Below are 9,390 nucleotides of genomic sequence, written 5' to 3'. Positions count from 1 at the left end.
GCTCAGGGCCAGTCTTCCTCAGCAAAGAAAGGAGGATTGGCAGCAGTTAGCTCAGAGCTAATCTTCCTCAAAAAAAAAAAAAATCTAACATAAAAAATGTTGGCAAAATGCCACAAATAGTTGACTGCTGTCCATAAAAATCTTTCAGGAATTTTAATCTTGGATTTAAAATATGCAGCTATATCTGTGTTTTCTCCCCTCTTCTAGAATAAAATATTTCCTTGTAACTGTAAAGCAAGAAATCAACAGAGTAACCATCTACCACAGAAGATTCAAGAAATGGTAAGTAGAGATTTGTCTTATTCACTTAAGAAAATAAATATTGGCTGCTTTTAGTTCAATAGGCCACGATCTGATTAAGGTGTAAAGCTAAAAGAAAATTTAAAAAAAAATCAAAAACAAAACTCCTCAAATATCTGTTCATGATAAATGACCAGTTTAAAGGATAGCAAGAGAACAACAGGTTCACATCTTCTCAAACTCCTTTCATGGGGTGGCGAGAGGAAGCTGGTTCTGTCCTGAGTTTCAGGGACGTCTGGTCATCAGAGCCGCATGGCCCTCCCTCCCCGTGCCTTCCTCGTGGGAGGGGGATGAATGTCACGGGCATCGTTGCATCGAGGGGAGCTCTCCTGAATAGGGTCTGCGATGCTCATTCAAGAGAAACCACTTCTCTTGGGAATGTGCTGTTTATTCTGCTTTTGCTTCTATAACGTAAATTGCTGGGAATCTATCTTTAAAACTATTTTTTAAGTACCAAAGATGATTGTAACCAAGGAACACAGAGAGAGATTTTGTTGTTGCTGCCAGCTTTTTGTTGGCTCTACTTTGCCATTTCATTGCATGTAAAATGTAAAGATGGTAGATTGTTATAGTCGATCCTAAAAATTGCCCTCTGCGTGTTTCCCATTAAGCCAGACTCATAAGGTGCACCAGCTTTGCCCTGATGTTAGACGGCCGGATTATGCTAGTGGACATTAATGACCCCCAATGCCGACTTTTTAAATAAGTTAAAACCTAGGGGATTTTTACAGCGGTGATAATGGTATTAATTCTTTACAGAGATGAAAGAAGTGCTTCTTGGTTTAAAAGGTAACCTGCTGCTCCCCTTCCTTTGCGATTTCACTGTCAATGTTAAGTTCTGGAAGAATTTACCTGACTGCTTAATTTACAGCAACAATCCAAATTGCTGGGTGCATACCGAAACCAAGTGTGGTTTTCACTGAAAATGTGAACTACAATGTCAAAAAAGCAGCATAAAGGCTAATGCAGTTCAGGAAAAGGAAAATGCACGTTGATCTTGGAGGGTGAAGGAGAGTTAGACGTCTATAAACTTACAGGACTTAAGAAGGAGCGTTCTTTCCTTTGACCCTATTGGAGACTGAGAATATAAAATTTCTGCCATCAGTAAATAATTCGCTGTCTCACAAATACCTTGGAAGTTTTTTTGAACCTGATCAATGATAGAGAAGAAGAGACTCACGATGTGTTTGGGAAGAAAAAGAAACGATAGGTGGGACTCGGTCATTGTCCCTCTTGCTCCATCCCTGAGAGCCCGTGATGCTGAAACGTTGCATCTGTGTTTTACCGAGGCTGGTGGGGCTAGAAAAACCGACCCCTAATGGCAAAATTTCTGTCTGCAGGAAGGTAGTTTCAAAAATTCCCTGTTTTTAGCTATACCTTTTCTGCTCCTTTTTGCCTTGTTAGTAGTATTTAATCAATGGTGGTTAGTAGCTGCTTCCAAGGGGCTATGACATCCCGGGTGCTGTGCGCAATGGCTAGTGTGTTTTTTCTAACTATCTCGGTGGCCCAACAGGTTAGCCTGTTTTTTACTTCCCAGAGAAGAAGACTCAGGGACTAAGGCAGTTAAATACGCCTCTGAGGTAACGGGCTGCGCTGGATGCAAACCAAGTCTGACGGCAAAGCCCACGCTCAGTGTCTAGAAATTGAATTTTATCATAGTTGAGAACACACATTTGGTTGCCTGCCAGCAACTCATATGGGGCCATCATCATATCATTTGAGAAGATGTGATCGAGAACAGCAGCAGAGCGTGTGGCCAGGAGCACAGCACACGGGCCAGACTGTCTGGGCCTGACCCTCCTGGTGTGTGATGGGGGGCAAGTTCCCAAATGGTCTGTCCATCCACATCGTTGTCTGGGTACTGGGGACACTAACATGGCTCGCCTCGTAAGGTTATGAGGATGATTGCGTGAGTTAAAAATGCCTGGTGCAGAGCACAGGATGCTCTGACAAACTGTTCACCACGATGGACATCAGAGCGAAAGACCAGACTCGAAGTGAATCGTGCTCCCGAGGCCTGGTGCTCAGCTGCTGTCGTATAAGCTCCCCAAACTGACCCGTGTTATTCTGAATTATGTCATGTTAGGATCTGCATGGTATTTGTGAAACCAGCAAACAGTTCGCCATTGATGATTAGGCAGCTAGTCACTGAAGTTTTTTTCCTTTTTGCAGTTACTGATTATAGCTTTAGCTGTTTAACCCACCCATTGTTAACTGTGTTGCTTGGGCAATATGCTGTCTGACTCCCACTAGGCTCCTATAGATAACATCTCCCTGGAGCCTGGGTCACCATGGTACTGGGCATGTGAGCTGGTTTTCAGGAATTAGAACCCCTTGTCCACTTCAGGCTGATTGAGACCACCAACTCATCAACTGGGCCAGCACAGATGTCCAATAAGTGACCTTTTGACATCAAGAGGCTAGAAACCCCACCCTCAGATCATGCTAATGCCGCCATTTTGTGAACATGGGTCCTACAAAGAGGCATGAAGTCTGACTACTCTTACGCAGATCATACATCACCTCACCTCTCCTTGCCTCCAATCACCTGTCTCCACATTTCAGACCAACTTGCCCCCCCACCCCATAAATATCTCCGTGTCCCCGTTTCTGGGAAAGTGGATTTGAAACTCATTCTCTTGTTTCCTCACTTGGCTGCCTTGTGATTCAACCCTCTCTCTGCTGCAATCTTGTCCTATCAGTGTTCGGCTTCCTGGGTGGGGGGCAAAAGCGAGCCTGGTTCAGTAACATTTGTTGAATGTGATTTATAAACCTACCCAACATGGGAGAGAAAAGGTTGAAAGAGAGGGTAAGCTCATGAACTTGTTTTTTACCTTCAATAAGAAGTGAAGACCCATGTTTCTGAGACCTCCTGTGGACCCTTGTGGAATGATAATTCAAGGAAATAAATTCTTTCCTGGATCAAGTAAGTATGACAGATATTTAGGAAAGGATGTCAGTTGTCTCAAGGTCAAACAGATGAGCCATCCTTGTTCAACAAAGTGGAAACTAAGAGTTAAGAGATGTGGTTGGAAGTTCCTCTTGATTACTATATAATTTTAAAATAGCTTTGTTTAATAAGAATTTAAGGAACTTGAAGGAGTCGAATGAGGATTCAGAAAAAGAGTGAAGATGATTACTTTCCAGTTGTTTCCGTTTAGCCGTGAATTCCATTTTCTCACTATGACTAAAGTAGCTAAAGCTGAGGACACGAACTTTATCATTCTCAACTTCCCTTCTAAAGAAATAAAATAACCTAAAATTACTAAAGAGCAAAATTCCCAATGTTCTTAATGATGACGGCAGAGCCCAACCACTCCAATTGATTTAGCCATTATACTGCGTGTTCCTAAGACTTGGGACATTTTGTGTGTGCAGTTTTAAATCAAGTCATTCTCTTCTGAATCTTTAGGAATCTCTTCCCTCCCCTATTTTAATATTTAACAAGCCAAATTTTTCTATAAACGTGGGAACTTCATGTCCAGAGGGAACGTTCAGCTCCAAAAGACATTCACCACGATTCAGCATCATCTTAAAGAGTTTATTCAAAGGGCTCAGAGCGATAATTAATTCATATCTCTCTCAAGCAAATATTGCCTTCATTAGAGCCAGAGAAACACTTAGGACTGAGTAACAATGGTTTGAAAAATAATGCGGTGTCCTTTTCTCACACGATGCCCTCAATCAGAAATCATCTTCCCAAAGTCCGAATTCTTTAATGGGGATGTTATCCTGATGTTTCCTGTTCTCTGGCATCAGATTCTTCGCTGTCAGGCAATGTCAGCCCAGTACATCTAAAGCAATTCATTTAAGTGGAACTTCAGGAAAACTGAAAACAACAGGTTTTTCCTAATACTCAGTAGAATGTGAGCCACAGAGACATTAACTAGACTTTGACTCCCCTCGCTCCTTCTCAGCAGAGAATCAGGCACCACCTTTATCTCCTCCAGGAGCATCTCTGCTGGCCTGCAGTTCATTTTCTCCGGGTCCCACTGAATTCTCAGACCTCGTCCACACTGAGGTGTCTACTTCTCCTTTCAGGGTTTTTAATCCAAATTGAGTCTTTGCTTATTATCTTGTTCTAAGTTTAGTCTGTATATTCAGTTGATTTATGCTAAACCGTGCTTCTCCCCTAAATGTTCTAGAAGATTTTGGACATGGTTTATAGGAATTATGCATCTCTAACCTGATCATAGTCCCTCTGTTCCCCTTGGAGGATTTGTTTTCTTTGCTCTGTTATGGCAACAAGGGTGGGGTTTTGGGCTCATTTTTACCAGGAAACTCTACTTCCTACCTAGAAGAGGAATTGAAATAAATCCTTTTGTTTGAGTAGCACTATGACATGTCCTGTGTCATAATATGAGACTCTCTGTCTCTCTCTCTCTGTCTCTGTCTCTCTCTCTGTCTCTGTTTCCGTCTCTCTCTCTCTCACACACACACACACACATCAGTACTCCTCGGGAACATCACCATTTAGTCATTTCAAGCTCAATGTCGTGTGGGTTAAACACGATTATAAACCATCTAAGACTCGACTACTTATATATTGGCTGACCAGATGTATAACGAGAACGTTTCGATAGAGGACTCCACGTGACATCATTGCATTAAAGCCTCAACCCACGCCGCGATGGATAGCTACTTTTCTACAAGGACAGCACCATCTGTGCTGGGAAGTAGTCCACTTCAGACCCGGGCAGATTTGTCAGCAACGTTGAAATTTAAGATTCTGAAGAAAAATATTATTGTTCTACATTCACAAGGGGCCAATGCTGTGCATTCATTATAATAAATTCACGGCTATGTAAGCTACTTGCTGCTAAAGGAAAATATTTTGTATGGATATACTGTCTTATAAAGCAATTATGAGCCATTTCACTCTCAGAGCAAGTGTGTGGGAGCATAAGATGCAGTTACACAATTTCTGCCTCAGTCGTTTCTGTCTGAATTCAACAGTTCAGGGGGTATTGGTATTTTCACGTCTGGCAGAAGGTACCGCACACAGCGTTTTAGTCTAATTTGCACGTATTTCCCTTGTGAGGAAAGGGAGACTTTCTGGAGACGTGTTTTAAACCATAGGTTTGATTATTATTCAGGGATGTGAGGCCAGCAGATCAGGAGATGACTGTCATTGCAAAGATGGCTTGTTCGTCACAGTTCCCAGAGGAGGAGGGCACACCATACCACGCAAGGCCACTTGGGGAAGGACCAGGGGCCGGCAGGAGGCAGAGGGAGCAAGAGGAGAATGTGGACCAGAGCCTTTGCTGTCCTTCCTCAGGAAGGATGGTGAGGCAGGTGCACAGCCTTAGGTTCTGAGGGGGAGGGGCTGATGTCAGCTATCCCACACCTGCCCTGGGGAGGTGAGGGGGGAGGGGCTGATGTCAGCTATCCCACACCTGCCCTGGGGAGGTAAGGGGGGAGGGGCTGATGTCAGCTATCCCACACCTGCCCTGGGGAGGTGAGGGGGGAGGGGCTGATGTCAGCTATCCCACACCTGCCCTGGGGAGGTAAGGGGGGAGGGGCTGATGTCAGCTATCCCACACCTTCCCTGGGGAGGTGAGGGGGGAGGGGCTGATGTCAGCTATCCCACACCTGCCCTGGGGAGGTGAGGGGGGAGGGGCTGATGTCAGCTATCCCACACCTGCCCTGGGGAGGTGAGGGGGGAGGGGCTGATGTCAGCTATCCCACACCTGCCCTGGGGAGGTGAGGGGGGAGGGGCTGATGTCAGCTATCCCACACCTGCCCTGGGGAGGTGAGGGGGGAGGGGCTGATGTCAGCTATCCCACACCTGCCCTGGGGAGGTTAGGGGGGAGGGGCTCCTCAACAAAGGAGGGGTGGATGGGTTGGTTTGCACACGAAAGATGCACCCCAGACAAGTCCTTTACTGTGTCTCTAGGAACTGGCTAACCTGGGAGGGGCAGTTCCTCCAGGCCAAGAAGGCCCCAGATGTCAAAACATCAGAAGAGAAAGACACGTTTAATGCAATAAGGAAGAGCGTAGGAGCTGACCCCCATAAAGCTTGCATCGTTTCAGAGCCTTGAGGAATGTCTTCAAGGAGAAAATGGCATTTTAGTGACAGAAGAATGGAAATGACACAGGAGCCCATGGCTAGGGAGACCTGGGAGGAAGAAAACCTAGACAAATACCAATTCAGGATAGTGAAAGTGTTCCTCTAACGCGGCAGTTTAGAATCTTTCGGACTCTAGAATATTCGTCTAAATTCAGAACTAAGGTCCATACATCAGAAGTCACAAATAGAAAATCCTGAGGAATAAAAAATTACACCGTCCATAACTGCCATAAAAATAAAATAAGTGAAGGGAGATCATGAGTAAAAGATAGGCACCAAATGCCATCTGGTCCAATATAGACAATTCTGAAATTATGGTTTATTTTAAAAGCCTTGTTTATCAGAATTTAAATTCTGGGAAACGACTTTTCTAGAATTGCCAGCTAGATTCATGTGGCCCAGTGTCCAGGGTCCGAGATGAAGCGGCCTGGATGGGATGGAAGGTGGGAAGGCACTCAGGGCTCCTGGTGGGTGAGCACTGGGGGCTGCAGCCGGGCAGTGAGGTTCCGATCCTGGCTCCTCCGTTACTGCTGTGTGACCGCCTGAAAGCTTGCAGCCTCTCTGAGACTCAGTTTCCTGAGGGATAAAGCATGGGTCCTGAGGTCCTGCTTTATAAGACGGTCATGAGGCTCAAATGAGATCACGCACGTAGATTGTTAGACCGGTGCTTTGCACACAGCATGAGCTCAGTGAACCTCAGCTCTGTTTGTATTACCATAACACAATCCTAAAATCCATAGGAGATTGCCTGTGTGTTTTTAACTACAAATCTGCTAAATCTGCCGTGGGGTAAGAGGATTAATTCATGAGGACGGGGCCATGGTAAAGGTTAATGGACGGTCCCAAAGTCAACATGAATGGGGCTACGAGATATGACAGAACAACAAGGGTCCGCATGCCTGTGTGCCAGGCGTGTCACACCCATTCAGTTCTCGTTCAGTGAGTTGGTTACCGCTGAAGAAAATCTAAATATCTCTAGGAACTAAAAAAGAAACGAACAGTGAAAGATGGCACCAGGGTCATCCTTGTATCTGGTTGTCTGTGTGTAAAGATGCATTTTCTGGTTTTTATAGAGAAGCAGAAGGATCACTCTTAACTGAAGGAAATTCTGCTCATTCATGAGGTTGAGAGACTTTTCCATCTTTCTGGGGACTGTGCAGCCCCAATGACTTGGCCCTTTCCATTAACACTATCAAGCACTTGTTTCCACATTTTAATATCTCCAACTCAGGACCCATCTTACAACCACAGCTTGTTTCTCTTTCTGGTCTCTTTCTGGTTGGTACACAGTGATGAATTTTAGAGTAGATGGAATTTCAGCTTCAATGGAATACAGTTTTACTGGTGTGACCCATAAACGGACACAGTCAATTCAGAAGAAGATGTAAACCAAAATGTCAGCCCAATTTCCTGGGAAAGCTTGGATTGTGATAAGTTCAAAACACAGGATGACCCCAGTAAAAAGAAAAACTAAGTCAGACTCATTCGACCTTATTTCAAGACTTTCTATAAATCCTAAAATAACCCAGAGAATGTGGGATTGGGGAAAGGACAGACCCAGGTCAGTGCAGAGAGCATGGAAATAGACTCACACGCAAACGGCCGATCCGTTTTCAAGAAGGTGAAAGGCAGTTCAATGGAGAAAGATTAGTCTCCCCAGGACATGACTGTGAAACAGGGCAGCATATTCATCACACGTGAAAAAAAAGACGAAACTCAACCCTCACCTCACACCACATACAAAAATTAACTGTGAAATTGGGTTAGGCAAAATTTTCTCAGATATGGCTCCAAAAATACAGCCATAAATTCTTTTCAAAAGTTTATAAATTGGACTTCATCAAGAGTCAACAGTTTTGACCTTCAGGGTAAAAGCTGGGAGAAATTATTTGCAAAATGTATGCCTGACAAAGGACTTGTGTCTACAATTTGTAAAGAATTCTCACCACTCGATAATAAGAAAACAATCCAATTAAAAAGTGGGCAAATGATTTGAACAAACTCTTTGCTAAAGATGCTATGCCGATGGCAAGTGAGCGTAGGAAAAGATGCCGGACACTATTGGTCATTGAGGAGACGCGATTTAAGACCAGCATGAGACACCTCTGCACACCCCTGGGATGGCTAAAATTTAAGACTGACCCTGCCAAGCGCTGGTGAGGGTGTGGAGCAACCGAACTCCCATGCACTGCTGGTGGGAATGTGGGATGGCACAACCATTCTGGAGAACAATTTGATGGTTTATTTAACAATTAAACATACTCTTCCACATAACCCAGCTATTCCCCGCCCGGGTGATTACCCAAAAGCAACGAGAGCATATTCCTCCACAAAGACTTGTACACCAGAGTTCATCGCAGCTTTCTTTGTAATAACTAAAACCTGGAAACAACCCAAATATCCGTGAACAAGTGAATGGATAAACAAATCGTGCATATCCATATGATGGAAGACCGCTCAGTAATAACAAGGAACGCACTGGTGATACATGCTGCGACATGGTTGAATGTCAAAAATCATAACGCTCAGTAAGAAAAGTCAACAAAAAAGCAATGCATAGCATATTACTCCATTTATATAAAACTGTAGAAAATGCAAACTCGTCTAGAGCGACAGAAAGCAGATCTTTCTGGGGGGCTTGAACCAGTGAAGGAGAGAGGGTATTGGGAAGCTTCTGAGGGTGATCCATTCAGTCATAGTCTTTTTTTCTTTCCTTTTCTTTTTTTTTTGTGGAAGATTAGCCCTGAGCTAACATCTGCTGCCAATCCTCCTCTTTTTGCTGAGGAAGACTGGCCCTGAGCTAACATCCGTGCCCATCTTCCTCTATTTTATGTGGGACGCCTACCACAGCATGGCTTGCCAAGCAGTGCATGGGTCTGTACCCAGGATCCAAACGGGAGAACCCCAGTCCACCAAAGTGGAATGTGCACACTTAACCGCTGCACCACTGGGCCAGCCCCCATACGTTCATATTCTTGATGGAGGTCTGAGTTTCTTCGTGTGTACGCAAGGAGAACTCA

This window comes from Equus przewalskii, chromosome 30 (assembly GCF_037783145.1).
Source record: "Equus przewalskii isolate Varuska chromosome 30, EquPr2, whole genome shotgun sequence".
Classification (NCBI taxonomy): domain Eukaryota; kingdom Metazoa; phylum Chordata; class Mammalia; order Perissodactyla; family Equidae; genus Equus; species Equus przewalskii.
The sequence above is the reverse complement of the archived record's forward strand: the minus strand, read 5'-3'. Positions refer to the sequence as shown.